Source organism: Oncorhynchus keta, unplaced genomic scaffold (genome assembly GCF_023373465.1).
Source record: "Oncorhynchus keta strain PuntledgeMale-10-30-2019 unplaced genomic scaffold, Oket_V2 Un_contig_17432_pilon_pilon, whole genome shotgun sequence".
NCBI classification, from domain to species: Eukaryota; Metazoa; Chordata; class Actinopteri; order Salmoniformes; family Salmonidae; genus Oncorhynchus; species Oncorhynchus keta.
The window spans coordinates 32,501-52,727 of record NW_026280433.1 but is presented as its reverse complement, the minus strand read 5'-3'; the positions used below and the strand labels follow the sequence as shown (position 1 = coordinate 52,727).

At 38.0% G+C, this 20,227-nt stretch overlaps 2 long non-coding RNA genes across 38 annotated transcripts; one reads left to right on the top strand and one right to left on the bottom strand.

Annotated features, from left to right (window-relative positions):
* Positions 1–784: 784 nt before the first annotated feature.
* On the top strand, positions 785–3,687 carry LOC127919726 (uncharacterized). 36 transcript variants are annotated; one of them, XR_008103866.1, is made up of 5 exons: positions 1,734–1,758; positions 1,828–1,887; positions 2,742–2,791; positions 2,842–2,891; positions 2,922–3,687. It is a non-coding gene; the product is annotated as an uncharacterized LOC127919726 (long non-coding RNA). The 36 variants fall into 36 exon arrangements; XR_008103867.1 differs by lacking the exon at positions 2,842–2,891; XR_008103851.1 differs by lacking the exon at positions 2,842–2,891 and having other exon boundaries at positions 2,902–3,687.
* An 8,417-nt stretch (positions 3,688–12,104) lies between these two features.
* On the bottom strand, positions 12,105–16,774 carry LOC127919725 (uncharacterized). 2 transcript variants are annotated; one of them, XR_008103831.1, is made up of 6 exons: positions 16,367–16,774; positions 16,048–16,148; positions 15,604–15,643; positions 15,483–15,562; positions 15,113–15,172; positions 12,105–14,651 (listed from the first exon to the last, which is right to left on the bottom strand). It is a non-coding gene; the product is annotated as an uncharacterized LOC127919725 (long non-coding RNA). The 2 variants fall into 2 exon arrangements; XR_008103830.1 differs by lacking the exon at positions 15,113–15,172 and having other exon boundaries at positions 12,105–14,551; positions 15,403–15,643; positions 16,048–16,108; positions 16,488–16,774.
* Between the last annotated feature and the right edge of the window lie 3,453 nt (positions 16,775–20,227).

Here is a 20,227-nt window from a genome sequence, read left to right as displayed (position 1 = left end):
GGCTGAAGTACCTGGTGACTTTACTGCCAAACAACCTCTACGCTATAACGGCTCATAAGGGATTAGACTGGGTTTATAATGCAGTGTTGATCCTCTGTTCTGTCGGCTGTGTTTTATAATGGGGGGGGGAGAGTCTGTGTATTATAATGGGGGGGGGGGAGTCTCACCCCAACCACCTGTAGATAGCAGTAACACCCACCTGGGGGTTGGGGGGACATCCTGGGGCCTTTACGGCAACATAGAAGGCTCTGATGCCATACCCCCCCCACCCCCAACCACCTGCAGATGACAGTAACACCACCCCACCCCCACCCCAACCACCTGTAGATGACAGTAACAACCCCCCAAGAACCACCTGTAGATAGCAGTAATCACCCCCCTGACCCAACTGTAACAACCACCTGCAGATGACAGTAACACCCCCCACCCCAACAAGCACACCTGTAGATGACTGTAACATCAACAAGCCCCTGGCCAATCAACCACCTGTAGATGGCAGTCAACAAGCCCCCCACCCACCCCAACCACCTGTAGATGACAGTGTGATGGCCAGTAACACCCCCACCCCAACCACCTGTGATAGCAGTAACACCCCCCCCCACCCCAACCACCTGTATTATTATCAGAAGCAGGAACACCCCCCACCCCAACCACCTGTAGATAGCAGTATCACCCCCCCCAACCACCTGTAGATAGGCCAACACCCACCTGGGGGTGGGGGCATCCTGGGGCCTTTACAACAATAGAAGGCTCTGATGCCATAACTGGCTACACAAGCCCCCACCCCACCCCACCACCATGGCAGCCATTTTAAACCAAAACGTTTCAGCAGTGCACATCAGCTGACAGTAGAGAGGTCAGGAGGACATCTTACACCCTCTTCATCATCAAGACACCCCAGCCTTCACATCATCTTCATCATCATCATGAAGACATCCCCACCCAGCACCAGCCTTCACATCATCATCATCATCATGAAGACATCCCAGCACCAGCCTTCACATCCTCTTCATCATCATCATTAAGACATCCCACCCCAGCCTTCACATCCTCTTCATCATCATCATGAAGACATCCCCCACCCAGCACCAGCCTTCACATCCTCTTCATCATCATCATCATCATCATCATCATTAAGACCCCCCCCAGCACCAGCCTTCACATCCTCTTCATCATCATCATTAAGACATCCCCCCCAGCCTTCACATCCTCTTCATCATCATCATGAAGACATCCCCCAGCACCAGCCTTCACATCCTCTTCATCATCATCATTAAGACATCCCCCACCCCAGCACCAGCCTTCACATCCTCTTCATCATCATCATTAAGACATCCCCCCCAGCACCAGCCTTCACATCCTCTTCATCATCATCATCAAGACATCCCACATGTTATAAGGAGCTATGATGTGTTATAAGGAGCTATGATGTGTTATAACGTGTTATAAGGAGCTATGATGTGTTATAACATGTTATAAGGAGCTATGATGTGTTATAAGGAGCTATGATGTGTTATAAGGAGCTATGATGTGTTATAACTATGATGTGTTATAAGGAGCTATGATGTGTTATAACTGTTATAAAGCTATGATGTGTTATAAGGAGCTATGATGTGTTATAAGGAGCTATGATGTGTTATAACGTGTTATAAGGAGCTATGATGTGTTATAAGGAGCTAGAGGCAGATGTGTTATAAGGAGCTATGATGTGTTATATGTTATAAGAGCTTATGATAAGGAGCTATGATGTGTTATAATGTGTTATAAGGAGCTATGATGTGTTATAACATGTTATAAGGAGCTATGATGTGTTATAACTGTTATCAGGAGCTATGATGTGTTATAAGGAGCTATGATGTGTTATAAGGAGCTATGATGTGTTATAATGTGTTATAAGGCTATGATGTGTTATAACATGTTATAAGGAGCTATGATGTGTTATAATGTGTTATAAGGAGCTATGATGTGTTATAATGTGTTATAACAAGCTATGATGTGTTATAACGTTTATAAGGAGCTATGATGTGTTATAAGGAGCTATGATGTGTTATAACTGTTTTAAGGAGCTATGATGTGTTATAATGGGGCTATGAGTGTTATAACGTGTTATAAGGAGCTATGATGTGTTATAAGGAGCTATGTAGTGTTATAAGGAGCTATGATGTGTTATAAGGAGCTATGATGTGTTATAAGGAGCTATGATGTGCACATCAGCTATAAGGAGCTATGACGTTTATAAGGAGCTATATATGTTATAAGGAGCTATGATGTGTTATAAGGAGCTATGATGTGTTATAACGTGCTATGACGTGTTATAAGGAGCTATGACGTGTTATAAGGAGCTATTATTATATATCATGACATTTTATAAGAGCTATGATTCACATGTTATAAGGATCTATGATGTCCCATAACCAGCTATGATGTGTTATAACATGTTTTAGAGCTATGATGTGTTATAAGGAGCTATGATGTGTTATAACCAGTTATAAGGAGCTATGATGTGTTATAAGGAGCTATGACGTGTTATAAGGAGCTATGATGTCCTCTTATATCATATAATGTGTTATAACATCCCCCAAGGAGCTATGATGTGTTATAAGGATCATCATATAACGTGTTATAAGGAGCTATGATGCCTTATAAGGTTAGCTATGATGTGTTATAAGGAGCTATGATGTGTTATAAGGAGCTATGATGTGTTATAAGGAGCTATATCCTCTTCATCAACGTGTTATAAGGAGCTATGATGTGTTATAACATGTTATAAGGAGCTATGATGTGTTATAAGGTGCTATGATGTGTTATAAGGAGCTATGATGTGTTATAACATGTTATAAGGAGCTATGATGTGTTATAACATGTTATAAGGAGCTATGATGTGTTATAACGTGTTATAAGGAGCTATAACGTGTTATAAGGAGCTATGATGTGTTATAACGTGTTATAAGGAGCTATGATGTGTTATAACGTGTTATAAGGAGCTATGACGTGTTATAAGGAGCTATGATGTGTTATAAGGAGCTATGATGTGTTATAACATGTTATAAGGAGCTATGATGTGTTATAAGGAGCTATGACGTGTTATAAGGAGCTATGATGTGTTATAAGGAGCTATGATGTGTTATAAGGAGCTATGACGTGTTATAAGGAGCTATGATGTGTTATAAGGAGCTATGACGTGTTATAAGGAGCTATGATGTGTTATAAGGAGCTATGACGTGTTATAAGGAGCTATGATGTGTTATAAGGAGCTATGATGTGTTATAAGGAGCTATGATGTGTTATAACGTGTTATAAGGAGCTATGATGTGTTATAAGGAGCTATGATGTGTTATAAGGAGCTATGATGTGTTATAAGGAGCTATGATGTGTTATAAGGAGCTATGATGTGTTATAAGGAGCTATGACGTGTTATAAGGAGCTATGATGTGTTATAACATGTTATAAGGAGCTATGATGTGTTATAAGGAGCTATAACGTGTTATAACATGTTATAAGGAGCTATGATGTGTTATAACATGTTATAAGGAGCTATGATGTGTTATAAGGAGCTATGATGTGTTATAAGGAGCTATGATGTGTTATAACATGTTATAAGGAGCTATGATGTGTTATAAGAAGCTATAAGCATTCATACAGTGGTTCATATTCCAATGCATATTTAATAAACCATCGATGAGTGGATGAACATGAGTTTCTGTCAACCTTTTTTTCTAAATCGTTTTCAATTAACAAGTTGAGGAAGACCTCTTTCTATAGATGTCCTATGTACAGCTGTAGGTCTCCTGTATGTATGACCTCAGCTGTCCTCTTCATATGTATATACTGTATTCTAGTTCATCCTATATAACTACTGCTGTCCACTTCATATGTATATACTGTATTCTAGTTCATCCTATATAACTACTGCTGTCTACTTCATATGTATATACTGTATTCTAGTCATGGTTCATCCTATATAACTACTGCTGTCCACTTCATATGTATATACTGTATTCTAGTTCATCCTATATAACTACTGCTGTCCACTTCATATGTATATACTGTATTCTAGTCATGGTTCATCCTATATAACTACTGCTGTCCACTTCATATGTATATACTGTATTCTAGTCATGGTTCATCCTATATAACTACTGCTGTCCACTTCATATGTATATACTGTATTCTAGTTCATCCTATATAACTACTGCTGTCCACTTCATATGTATATACTGTATTCTAGTTCATCCTATATAACTACTGCTGTCCACTTCATATGTATATACTGTATTCTAGTCATGGTTCATCCTATATAACTACTGCTGTCCACTTCATATGTATATACTGTATTCTAGTTCATCCTATATAACTACTGCTGTCCACTTCATATGTATATACTGTATTCTAGTCATGGTTCATCCTATATAACTACTGCTGTCCACTTCATATGTATATACTGTATTCTAGTTCATCCTATATAACTACTGCTGTCCACTTCATATGTATATACCTAGTCATGGTTCATCCTATATAACTACTGCTGTCCACTTCATATGTATATACTGTATTCTAGTTCATCCTATATAACTACTGCTGTCCACTTCATATGTATATACTGTATTCTAGTTCATCCTATATAACTACTGCTGTCTACTTCTATGTATATACTGTATTCTAGTCATGGTTCATCCTATATAACTACTGCTGTCCACTTCATATGTATATATTCTAGTATTCTAGTTCATCCTATATAACTACTGCTGTCCACTTCATATGTATATACTGTATTCTAGTCATGGTTCATCCTGCTGTCCACTTCATATATATATACTGTATTCTAGTCATGGTTCATCCTATATAACTACTGTTGTCCACTTCATATGTATATACTGTATTCTAGTCATGGTTCATCCTATATAACTACTGCTGTCCACTTCATATGTATATACTGTATTCTAGTCATGGTTCATCCTATATAACTACTGCTGTCCACTTCATATATATATACTGTATTCTAGTCATGGTTCATCCTATATAACTACTGTTGTCCACTTCATATGTATATACTGTATTCTAGTCATGGTTCATCCTATATAACTACTGTTGTCTACTTCATATGTATATACTGTATTCTAGTTCATCCTATATAACTACTGTGTCCACTTCATATATATATATACTGTATTCAGAGTTCATCCTATATAACTACTGCTGTCCACTTCATATGTATATACTGTATTCTAGTCATGGTTCATCCTATATAACTACTGCTGTCTACTTCATATGTATATACTGTATTCTAGTCATGGTTCATCCTATATAACTACTGCTGTCTACTTCATATGTATATACTGTATTCTAGTCATGGTTCATCCTATATAACTACTGCTGTCCACTTCATATGTATATACTGTATTCTAGTTCATCCTATATAACTACTGCTGTCCACTTCATATGTATATACTGTATTCTAGTTCATCTATATAACTCATGTCCACTTCATATAATATACTGTATTCTAGTTCATCCTATATAACTACTGTTGTCACTTCATATGTATATACTGTATTCTAGTCATGGTTCATCCTATATAACTACTGCTGTCCACTTCATATGTATATACTGTATTCTAGTTCATCCTATATAACTACTGTTGTCTACTTCATATGTATATACTGTATTCTAGTTCATCCTATATAACTACTGCTGTCCACTTCATATGTATATACTGTATTCTATATCATGGTTCATCCTGCTAAAACTTCATATGTATATCTGTATTCTAGTTCATCCTATATAACTACTGTTGTCTATATGTATATACTGTATTCTAGTCATGGTTCATCCTATATAACTACTGCTGTCTACTTCATATGTATATACTGTATTCTAGTCATGGTTCATCCTATATAACTACTGCTGTCCACTTCATATGTATATACTGTATTCTAGTCATGGTTCATCCTATATAACTACTGCTGTCCACTTCATATGTATATAGAGTATTCTAGTTCATCCTATATAACTACTGCTGTCCACTTCATATGTATATACTGTATTCTAGTTCATCCTATATAACTACTGCTGTCCACTTCATATGTATATACTGTATTCTAGTCATCCTATATAACTACTGGTTCATCAGAGGTTCTATCCTATAACTACTGCTGTCCACTTCATATGTATATACTGTATTCTAGTTCATCCTATATAACTCAGACTGCTGTCCACTTCATATGTATATACTGTATTCTAGTCATGGTTCATCCTATATAACTACTGCTGTCCACTTCATATAATATACTGTATTCTAGTCATGGTTCATCCTATATAACTACTGTTGTCCACTTCATATGTATATACTGTATTCTAGTCAGGTTCATCCTATATAACTACTGCTGTCCACTTCATATGTATATACTGTATTCTAGTCATGGTTCATCCTATATAACTACTGCTGTCCACTTCATATGTATATACTGTATTCTAGTCATGGTTCATCCTATATAACTACTGTTGTCCACTTCATATGTATATACTGTATTCTAGTCATCATCCTATATAACTACTGTTGTCTACTTCATATGTATATACTGTATTCTAGTTCATTCTATATAACTACTGCTGTCCACTTCATATGTATATAGAGTACTGTATTCTAGTTCATCCCACTATATAACTATTCTGTTCTGTCCACTTCATATGTATATACTGTATTCTAGTCATGGTTCATCCTATATAACTACTGCTGTCTACTTCATATGTATATACTGTATTCTAGTCATGGTTCATCCTATATAACTACTGCTGTCCACTTCATATGTATATACTGTATTCTAGTCATGGTTCATCCTATATAACTACTGCTGTCTACTTCATATGTAATACTGTATTCTAGTTCATCCTATATAACTACTGCTGTCCACTTCATATGTATATACTGTATTCTAGTTCATCCTATATAACTACTGCTGTCCACTTCATATGTATATACTGTATTCTAGTTCATCCTATATAACTACTGTGTCCACTTCATATGTATATACTGTATTCTAGTCATGGTTCATCCTATATAACTACTGCTGTCCACTTCATATGTATATACTGTATTCTAGTTCATCCTATATAACTACTGCTGTCCACTTCATATGTATATACTGTATTCTAGTCATGGTTCATCCTACTGCTGTCCACTTCAGTATGTATATACTGTATAGTCATGTTCATCCTATATAACTACTGCTGTCCACTTCATATGTATATACTGTATTCTAGTCATGGTTCATCCTATATAACTACTGTTGTCCACTTCATATGTATATACTGTATTCTAGTTCATCCTATATAACTACTGCTGTCCAATTCATATGTATATACTGTATTCTAGTCATGGTTCATCCTGCTGTCCACTTCATATGTATATACTGTATTCTAGTTCATCCTATATAACTACTGTTGTCTACTTCATATGTATATACTGTATTCTAGTTCATCCTATATAACTACTGCTGTCCACTTCATATGTATATACTGTATTCTAGTCATGGTTCATCCTATATAACTACTGCTGTCTACTTCATATGTATATACTGTATTCTAGTCATGGTTCATCCTATATAACTACTGCTGTCTACTTCATATGTATATACTGTATTCTAGTCATGGTTCATCCTATATAACTACTGTTGTCCACTTCATATGTATATACTGTATTCTAGTCATGGTTCATCCTATATAACTACTGCTGTCCACTTCATATGTATATACTGTATTCTAGTTCATCCTATATAACTACTGTTGTCTACATCATATGTATATACTGTATTCTAGTCATGGTTCATCCTATATAACTACTGCTGTCCACTACATATGTATATACTGTATTCTAGTCATGGTTCATCCTATATAACTACTGCTGTCCACTTCATATGTATACAGGTATTCTAGTTCATCCTATATAACTAGTCACTTCATATGTATATACTGTATTCTAGTTCATCCTATATAACTACTGCTGTCTACTTCATATGTATATACTGTATTCTAGTTCATCCTATATAACTACTGTTGTCCACTTCATATGTATATACTGTATTCTAGTTCATCCTATATAACTACTGACTGTCCACTTCATATGTATATACTGTATTCTAGTCATGGTTCATCCTATATAACTACTGCTGTCCACTTCATATGTATATACTGTATTCTAGTCATGGTTCATCCTATATAACTACTGCTGTCTACTTCATATGTATATACTGTATTCTAGTTCATCCTATATAACTACTGCTGTCCTCTTCATATGTATATACTGTATTCTAGTCATCATCCTATATAACTACTGCTGTCCACTTCATATGTATATACTGTATTCTAGTTCATCCTATATAACTACTGCTATCTAACTATATGTATATGTTTCTAGTCATATGTATATACTGTATTCTAGTTCATCCTATATAACTACTGCTGTCCACTTCATATGTATATACTGTATTCTAGTCATGGTTCATCCTATATAACTACTGCTGTCTACTTCATATGTATATACTGTATTCTAGTTCATCCTATATAACTACTGCTGTCCACTTCATATGTATATACTGTATTCTAGTCATGGTTCATCCTATATAACTACTGCTGTCCACTTCATATGTATATACTGTATTCTAGTTCATCCTATATAACTACTGTTGTCCACTTCATATGTATATACTGTATTCTAGTTCATCCTATATAACTACTGCTGTCTACTTCATATGTATATACTGTATTCTAGTCATGGTTCATCCTATATAACTACTGCTGTCTACTTCATATGTATATACTGTATTCTAGTTCATCCTATATAACTACTGCTGTCCACTTCATATGTATATACTGTATTCTAGTCATGGTTCATCCTATATAACTACTGTTGTCCACTTCATATGTATATACTGTATTCTAGTCATGGTTCATCCTATATAACTACTGCTGTCCACTTCATATGTATATACTGTATTCTAGTTCATCCTATATAACTACTGCTGTCCACTTCATATGTATATACTGTATTCTAGTCATGGTTCATCCTATATAACTACTGTTGTCCACTTCATATGTATATACTGTATTCTAGTCATGGTTCATCCTATATAACTACTGCTGTCCACTTCATATGTATATACTGTATTCTAGTCATGGTTCATCCTATATAACTACTGCTGTCTACTTCATATGTATATACTGTATTCTAGTCATGGTTCATCCTATATAACTACTGTTGTCCACTTCATATGTATATACTGTATTCTAGTTCATCCTATATAACTACTGTACTTCATGTATATACTATTCTAGTCATCATCCTATATAACTACTGTTGTCCACTTCATATGTAATACTGTATTCTAGTCATGGTTCATCCTATATAACTACTGTTGTCCACTTCATATGTATATACTGTATTCTAGTCATGGTTCATCCTATATAACTACTGTTGTCCACTTCATATGTATATACTGTATTCTAGTTCATCCTATATAACTACTGCTGTCCACTTCATATGTATATACTGTATTCTAGTCATGGTTCATCCTATATAACTACTGCTGTCCACTTCATATGTATATACTGTATTCTAGTTCATCCTATATAACTACTGTTGTCCACTTCATATGTATATACTGTATTCTAGTTCATCCTATATAACTACTGCTGTCCACTTCATATGTATATACTGTATTCTAGTTCATCCTATATAACTACTGCTGTCCACTTCATATGTATATACTGTATTCTAGTCATGGTTCATCCTATATAACTACTGTTGTCCACTTCATATGTATATACTGTATTCTAGTTCATCCTATATAACTACTGCTGTCCACTTCATATGTATATACTGTATTCTAGTTCATCCTATATAACTACTGCTGTCCACTTCATATGTATATACTGTATTCTAGTTCATCCTATATAACTACTGCTGTCCACTTCATATGTATATACTGTATTCTAGTTCATCCTATATAACTACTGCTGTCCACTTCATATGTATATACTGTATTCTAGTCCTGGTTCATCCTATATAACTACTGCTGTCTACTTCATATGTATATACTGTATTCTAGTTCATCCTATATAACTACTGTTGTCCACTTCATATGTATATACTGTATTCTAGTTCATCCTATATAACTACTGCTGTCCACTTCATATGTATATACTGTATTCTAGTTCATCCTATATAACTACTGCTGTCCACTTCATATGTATACTGTATTCTAGTCATGGTTCATCCTATATAACTACTGGTCCACTTCATATATATATACTGTATTCTAGTCATGGTTCATCCTATATAACTACTGCTGTCCACTTCATATGTATATATACTGTATTCTAGTCATGATCCTATATAACTACTGGTCCACTTCATATGTATATACTGTATTCTAGATGGTTCATCCTATATAACTACTGCTGTCTACACCTTTTATACTATTCATATACTGTCTATAAACACCATTGTGTACATACAGTGTAACTATATTTATATTCCCGTGACTCTGATATTTCGTTCTTTCTGATATTTCTTAAACATTTTTTTGGGGGTGGGGGATTATACTACTGTGTATTGTTTTACTGCACTGTTGGAACTACACAAGCATCTCACTACACCTGAGATCACGTCTGGTAAAATATATGTCGTACTACAAAACAATGTCATTCTACTTTTTTAAGACAAGCCCGAGTTATCATCGCGTAATATTCTGAATGTGATGCACGGTATAACTTAGATCCACTAGGGGAGATGTACTACTGTCTATGGACGGACTGGAGTCCTGTCGGCGATAGAGTACACTGTATCAGGACAGGTGACTCATCAGAGGTGACCTAGCGTTGGCTAAAAGAGTCATATCAGGACAGGTAAACATCAGAGGTGACCTAGCGTTGGCTAAAAGAGTCATATCAGGACAGGTAAACATCATGACAGCGTTGGCTAAAAGAGTCATATCAGACAGGTAAACATCAGAGGTGACCTAGTGTTGGCTAAAAGAGTCATATCAGGACAGGTGAATCATCAGAGGTGACCTAGCGTTGAGTCATATCAGGACAGGTAAACATCAGAGGTGACCTAGCGTTGGCTAAAAGAGTCATATCAGACCAGGTGACTCATCAGAGGTGACCTAGCGTTGGCTAAAAGAGTCATATCAGGACAGGTAAACATCAGAGGTGACCTAGCGTTGGCTAAAAGAGTCATATCAGGACAGGTGACTCATCAGAGGTGACCTAGCGTTGGCTAAAAGAGTCATATCATATACCCTCTATAGAGTACAGAGCATTCAGAACAGCCTCTATACTCCCTCTATAGAGTACAGAGCATTCAGAACAGCCTCTATACTCCCTCTATAGAGTACAGAGCATTCAGAACAGCCTCTATACTCCCTCTATAGAGTACAGAGCATTCAGAACTTCCACAATACTCCCTCTATAGAGTACAGAGCATTCAGAACTTCCTCTATACTCCCTCTATAGAGTACAGAGCATTCAGAACTTCCACAATACTCCCTCTATAGAGTACAGAGCATTCAGAACTTCCACAATACTCCCTCTATAGAGTACAGAGCATTCAGAACTTCCACAATACTCCCTCTATAGAGTACAGAGCATTCAGAACTTCCTCAATACTCCCTCTATAGAGTACAGAGCATTCAGAACTTCCTCAATACTCCCTAGAGTACTATAGAATACTCCCTCTATACAGGGCATTCGGAACTTCCACAATACTCCCATAGAGTACAGGAACTCTTCCACAATACTCCCTCTATAGAGTACAGAGCATTCAGAACTTCCACAATACTCCCTCTATAGAGTACAGAGCATTCAGAACTTCCTCAATACTCCCTCTATAGAGTACAGAGCATTCAGATCTTCCTCAATACTCCCTCTATAGAGTACAGAGCATTCAGAACCTCCTCAATACTCCCTCTATAGAGTACATAGCATTCAGAACTTCCTCAATACTCCCTCTATAGAGTACAGAGCATTCAGAACCTCCTCAACACTCCCTCTATAGAGTACAGAGCATTCAGAAAGTATTCATAATAGCCCTCGACTAATTCCACATTTTTGGATTAAATAAATACAAATTGTCATCGATCTACACACAATACCCAATAATAACAAAGCGAAAACAGGTTTTTAGAAATGTTTGCAAATGTATTAAAAATAATAAATAGACTCGAAATTGAGCTCAGGTGCATCCTGTTTCCATGGATCATCCTTGAGATGTTTCTACAACTGGACAGTACCCCATAATGACATCACAATACACCATAATGACATCACAATATCCCATACTGACATCACAATATCCCATAATGACATCACAATACACCATAATGACATCACAATATCCAATAATGAAAAAAAAAACATTTTTTTAGAATTTCCGTTGATCATCCTTGAGATGTTTCTACAACATGATTGGAGTCCACCTGTGGTAAATTCAATTGATTGGATATGATTTGGAAAGGTACACATCTGTCTATATAAGGTCCCATAGTTGACAGTGCATGTCAGAGCAAAAACCAAGCCATGAGGTTGAAGGAATTGTCCGTAGAGATCCGAGACAGGATTGTGTCGAGGTACAGATCTGGAGAAGGGTACCACAACATTTCTGCAGCATTGAAGGTCCCCAAGAACACAGTGGCCTACATCAGTCTCAAATGGAAGAAGTTTGGAACCACCAAGACTCTTCCTAGAGCTGTCCGCAGCACTCTCCCAATCAGGCCTTTATGGTCTAGTGGCCAGACGAAAGCCACTCCTCAGTAAAAGGCACATGACAACCCGCTTGGAGTTTGCCAAAAGGTACCTAAAGAACTCTCAGACCATGAGAAACAAGATTTTCTGGTCTGATGAAACCAAGATTGAACTCGTTGTCCTGAATGCCAAGCATCACATCTGGAAGAAACCTGGCACCATCCCTACTGTAAAGCATGGTGGTGACAGCATCATGCTGTGGGGATTTTCAGCGGCAGGGACTGGGAGACTAGTCAGGATCGAATGAAAGATGAACAGAGCAAAGAACAGAGATCCTTGATGAAAACCTGTTCCAGAGTGCTCAGGACCTCAGACTGGGGCGAAGGTTCACCTTCCAACAGGACAATGACCCTAAGCACACACCCAAGACAATGCAGGAATGGCTTCTGGACAAGTCTCTGAATGTCCTTGAGTGGCCCAGCCAGAGCCCGGACTTGAACCCGATCGAACATCTCTGGAGAGACCTGACAACAGCTGTGCAGCGACGCTCCCCATCCAACCTGACAGAGCTTGAGAGGATCTGCAGAGAAGAATGGGAGAAACTCCCCAAATACAGGTGTGCCACGCTTGTAGCGTCAAACCCAAGAAGACTAGAGGCTGTAATCGCTGCCAAAAGGTGCTTCAACAAAGTTCTGAGTAAAGGGTCTGAATACTTATGTAAATGTGATATTTTGGGGGTTTTCCATTTTTAATAAATTTGCTAACATTTCTATAAACCTGTTTTTTTGCTTTGTCTTTATGGGGTATTGTGCGTAGACTGAGGGTATTTTTAATCCGTTTTAGAGGGGTCAAGGGGTCTGAATACTTTCCCAAAGACACTGTATGTACTCGCCATGTTTGAGGAGAGTGCACAGTTTTTAACATGAAAAGTTATTAATAAACCAATTAGGCACATTTGGGCAGTCTTGATACAAAATCTTGAACACAAATGCAATGGTTCATTGGATCAGTCTAACACTTTGCACATACACTGCTGCCATCTAGTGGTACAAAATCTAAATTGCAGCTGGGCTGGAATAATACATGATGGCCTTTCTCTTGCATTTCAAAGATGACGGTACAAAAGAACGGATGTTTTTTTCTTTGTATTATCTTTTACCAGATCTATTGTGTTATATTCTACTACATTAATTTCACATTTACACAAAATTCAAAGTGTTTCAAATGGTACCAAGAATATGTATATCCTTGCTTCAGGGCCTGAGTTACAGGCAGTTAGATTTGAGTATGTCATTTTAAAATCCCAGCAACAATAAATGCAGCCTCCAGATATTTAGTTTCCAGGTTACATTAGAGTCCAGTGACGTTCCATGAGGGCCGTCTTGGTGTTCGCTTGAGCTGTGACTAGAACTGACGAGAATTCTCTTTGGTAGGTAGAATGGCCGTCATTTGATTGTAAGGAATTCTAGGTCGGGTCGAACAGAAGGACTTGAGTTCCTGTATGTTGTTATGATCACACCATGAGTCATTAATCATGAAGCATATACACCTCCGCACTTCCTCTTCCCAGAGAGGGGTTTATCTCTGTCGGCGCGATACAGGGAGAAGCCCGGTGGCTGAACCAATTCCGACAACATCTCCCGAGAGAGACACGTTTCGGTTAAACCGAGAATGTTACAATCTCTGATGTCTCTCTGGAAGGCAACCCTCGCTTGAATATCATACTACTGTACCTGATATTATACTGCTGTACCTGATATTATACTACTGTACCTGATATTATACTACTGTACCTGATAGTATACTACTGTACCTGATAGTATACTACTGTACCTGATATTATACTACTGTACCTGATAGTATACTACTGTACCTGATATTATACTACTGTACCTGATAGTATACTACTGTACCTGATATTATACTACTGATGATATATACTACTGTACCTGATATTATACTACCTGATATACTACTGTACCTATTATACTACTGTACCTGATATAATACTACTGTACCTGATATAATACTACTGTACCTGATATTACTACTACTGTACCTGTATATTATACTATATTATACTACTGTACCTGATATTATACTACTGTACCTGATATTATACTACTGTACCTGATAGTATACTACTACCTGAGATACCTGATATTATACTACTGTACCTGATATTATACTACTGTACCTGATATATACTACCTGTACCTGATATTATACTACTGTACCTGATATTATACTACTGTACTGATACCTGATATATACTACTGTACCTGATATTATACTACCTGATATAATACTACTGTACCTGATATTATACTGATATTATACTACTGATATTATACCTGATATTATACTACTGTACCTGATAGTATACTACTGTACCTGATATTATACTACTGTACCTGATATTATACTACTGTACCTGATATTATACTACTAGTACTGATATTATACTACTGTACCTGATATTATACTACTGTACCTGATATTGATACCTGATATTATACTACTGTACCTGATATACTACTGTACCTGATAGTATACTACTGTACCTGATAATATACTACTGTACCTGATATTATACTACTGTACCTGATATAATGCTACTGTACCTGATATTATACTACGGTACCTGATATTATACTGCTGTACCTGATATTATACTACTGTACCTGATATAATACTACTGTACCTGATATTATACTACTGTACCTGATATAATACTACTGTACCTGATATTATACTACTGTACCTGATATAATACTAGTGTACCTGATATTATACTACTGTACCTGATATTATACTACTGTACCTGATATTATAACAGTAGATACTGATATTATACTACTGTACCTGATATTATACTACTGTTCATGATATTATACTACTGTACCTGATATAATACTACTGTTCCTGATATTATACTACTGTACCTGATATTATACTACTGTACCTGATATTATACTACTGTACCTGATATTATACTACTGTACCTGATATTATAATACTACTGTACCTGATACTGTACCTATATACTACTGTACCTCCTGATATTATACTACTGTACCTGATATTATACTACTGTACCTGATATTATACTACTGTACCTGATAGTATATATTATACTACTGTACCTGATATTATACTACTGTTCCTGATATTATACTGATATTATACTACTGTACCTGATAGTATAACTACTGTAGTGATACTGATATTATACTACTGTACCTGATATTATACTACTGTACCTGATATTATACTACTGATATTATACCTGATATTATACTACTGTACCTGATATTATACTACTGTACCTGATATTATACTACTGTACCTGATAGTATAACAGTAGATACTGATATTATACTACTGTACCTGATATTATACTACTGTTCCTGATATTATAACTGTACCTGAGTACTGATATTATACTACTGTTCCTGATATTATACTACTGTTCCTGATAATATAACAGTAGATACTGATATTATACTACTGTACCTGATATTATACTACTGTACCTGATATTATACTAGTAGTACTGATACTACTGATATTATACTACTGTTCCTGATATTATACTACTGTTCCTGATATTATATAACAGTAGTACCTGATATTATACTACTGTACCTGATATTATACTACTGTACCTGATAGTATAACAGTAGATACTGATATTATACTACTGTACCTGATATTATACTACTGTACCTGATATTATACTACTGTACCTGATATTATACTACTGTTCCTGATATTATAACAGTAGATACTGATATTATACTACTGTACCTGATATTATACTACTGTACCTGATATTATACTACTGTACCTGATATTATACTACTGTACCTGATATTATACTACTGTACCTGATATTATACTACTGTACCTGATATTATACTACTGTACCTGATATTATACTACTGTACCTGATATTATACTACTGTTCCTGATATTATACTACTGTACCTGATAATATAACAGTAGATACTGATAATATACTACTGTACCTGATATTATACTACTGTACCTGATAGTATAACAGTAGATACTGATATTATATATCCTGTACCTGATATTATACTACTGTACCTGATATTATACTACTGTACCTGATATTATACTACTGTACCTGATATTATATACTACTGTACCTGATATTATACTACTGTACCCTGATATATATAACAGTAGATACTGTAGATACTACTGATGATATATACTACTGTACCTGATATTATACTACTGTTCCTGATATTATACTAGATACTGTATTATACCTGATATTATACTACTGTACCTGATATTATACTACTGTACCTGATACTATACTACTGTTGTCTATCTCTACCTGATATTATACCATTAGATACTGATATTATACTACTGTACCTGATATTATACTACTGTACCTGATAATATAACTGTAGATATTATACTGATAATATACTACTGTACCTGATATTACTACTGGTTCCTGTTTGTTTTTGAACACCCAGGAGGGGAGGTTTTCCCCATTTTAAACCTTCCCGTTGGTCCGGAAGTGAACTCTCCGCCCACACAGTGAACTCTCCACCCACTCTCCGCCCACACAGTGAACTCTCCACCCACACAGTGAACTCTCCACCCACACAGTGAACTCTCCACCCATATGGTGAACTCTCCACCCACTCTCTCCACCCAAACAGTGAACTCTCCACCCACACAGTGAACTCTCCACCCACACAGTGAACTCTCCACCCACACAGTGAACTCTCCACCCACACAGTTAACTCTCCACCCACAGAGTGAACTCTCCACCCACACAGTGAACTCTCCACCCTACACAGTGAACTCTCCACCCACACAGTGAACTCTCCACCAGTACACATGAACTCTCCACCCACACAGTGAACTCTCCACCCACACAGTGAACTCTCCACCCACACAGTGAACTCTCCACCCATATTAACTCTGGTTCCTGACAGTGAACTCTCCACCCACTGATACTCTCCACCCACACAGTGAACTCTCCACCCACACAGTGAACTCTCCACCCACATTAACTCTCCACCCACTCTCCACCCACACAGTGAACTCTCCACCCACTCTCCACCCACACAGTGAACTCTCCACCCACACAGTGAACTCTCCACCCACACAGTGAACTCTCCACCCACTGAACTCCACCCACACAGTGAACTCTCCATCCCACTGTCTCCACACAGTGAACTCTCCACCCATATGGTGAACTCTCCACCCACTCTCCACCCACACAGTGAACTCTCCACCCACACAGTGAACTCTCCACCCACACAGTGAACTCTCCACCCACACAGTGAACTCTCCACCCACACAGTGAACTCTCCACCCACTCTCCACCCACACAGTGAACTCTCCACCCACACAGTGAACTCTCCACCCACTCTGGTGAACTCTCCACCCACTCTCCACCCACACAGTGAACTCTCCACCCACTGTGAACTCTCCGTCCAACCAGAAGACAGATACATCTGTTTTTATATTAAACACATCTCCCTGCTATCCAGGGTACACGTTTCAACAGTAAGGCCAGTAACCTGACATGAACCTGTATCTGACAAACATACCCATTACACTGGTTCTGTAGAGTAGTCAGGTCCAGTTCTATATTAACCATCTCCTCTGTCTATCTCTGGTTCTGGTTCTGTAGAGTAGTCTGGTCCAGTTCTATATTAACCATCTCCTCTGTCTATCTCTGGTTCTGGTTCTGTAGAGTAGTCAGGTCCAGTTCTATATTAACCATCTCCTCTGTCTATCTCTGGTTCTGGTTCTGTAGAGTAGTCTGGTCCAGTTCTATATTAACCATCTCCTCTGTCTATCTCTGGTTCTGGTTCTGTAGAGTAGTCAGGTCCAGTTCTATATTAACCATCTCCTCTGTCTATCTCTGGTTCTGGTTCTGTAGAGTAGTCTGGTCCAGTTCTATATTAACCATCTCCTCTGTCTATCTCTGGTTCTGGTTCTGTAGAGTAGTCAGGTCCAGTTCTATATTAACCATCTCCTCTGTCTATCTCTGGTTCTGGTTCTGTAGAGTAGTCAGGTCCAGTTCTATATTAACCATCTCCTCTGTCTATCTCTGGTTCTGGTTCTGTAGAGTAGTCAGGTCCAGTTCTATATTAACCACCTCAAGTTTTATTTTTCAGTGCAAACTTAATATAATGATCAGTACAGAAACAGTATAAAACATAACAAATACATTCAAATGTCAGTGCAAAGAACAGTGGTGTCCTGGAACACAGAACAGTGGTGTCCTGGAACACAGAACAGTGGTGTCCAGGAACACAGAACAGTGGTGTCCTGGAACACAGAACAGTGGTGTCCTGGAACACAGAACAGTGGTGTCCAGGAACACAGAACAGTGGTGTCCTGGAACACAGAACAGTGGTGTCCAGGAACACAGAACAGTGGTGTCCAGGAACACAGAACAGTGGAGTCCTGGAACACAGAACAGTGGTGTCCAGGAACACAGAACAGTGGTGTCCTGGAACACAGAACAGTGGTGTCCAGGAACACAGAACAGTGGTGTCCTGGAACACAGAACAGTGGTGTCCAGGAACACAGAACAGTGGTGTCCAGGAACACAGTCTACAGTGGTGTCCTGGAACACAGAACAGTGGTGTCCAGGAACACAGAACCATCTGGTGTCCTGGAACACAGAACAGTGGTGTCCAGGAACACAGAACAGTGGTGTCCTGGAACACAGAACAGTGGTGTCCAGGAACACAGAACAGTGGTGTCCAGGAATTAACCATCTCCTCTGTCTAGAACAGTGGTGTCCTGGAACACAGAACAGTGGTGTCCTGGAACCAGAACAGTGGTGTCCTGGAACACAGAACAGTGGTGTCCTGGAACACAGAACAGTGGTGTCCAGGAACACAGAACCAGTCTGTCCTGGAACTACAGAACAGTGGTGTCTGGAACACAGAACAGTGGTGTCCAGGAACACAGAACAGTGGTGTCCTGGAACACAGAACAGTGGTGTCCAGGAACACAGAACAGTGGTGTCCAGGAACACAGAACAGTGGTGTCCTGGAACACAGAACAGTGGTGTCCTGGAACACAGAACAGTGGTGTCCTGGAACACAGAACAGTGGTGTCCAGGAACACAGAACAGTGGTGTCCTGGAACACAGAACAGTGGTGTCCAGGAACACAGAACAGTGGTGTCCTGGAACACAGAACAGTGGTGTCCTGGAACACAGAACAGTGGTGTCCTGGAACACAGAACAGTGGTGTCCTGGAACACAGAACAGTGGTGGAACCAGTTCTATATTAACCAGGAACACAGAACAGTGGTGTCCTGGAACACAGAACAGTGGTGTCCAGGAACACAGAACAGTGGTGTCCTGGAACACAGAACAGTGGTGTCCAGGAACACAGAACAGTGGTGTCCTGGAACACAGAACAGTGGTGTCCAGGAACACAGAACAGTGGTGTCCTGGAACACAGAA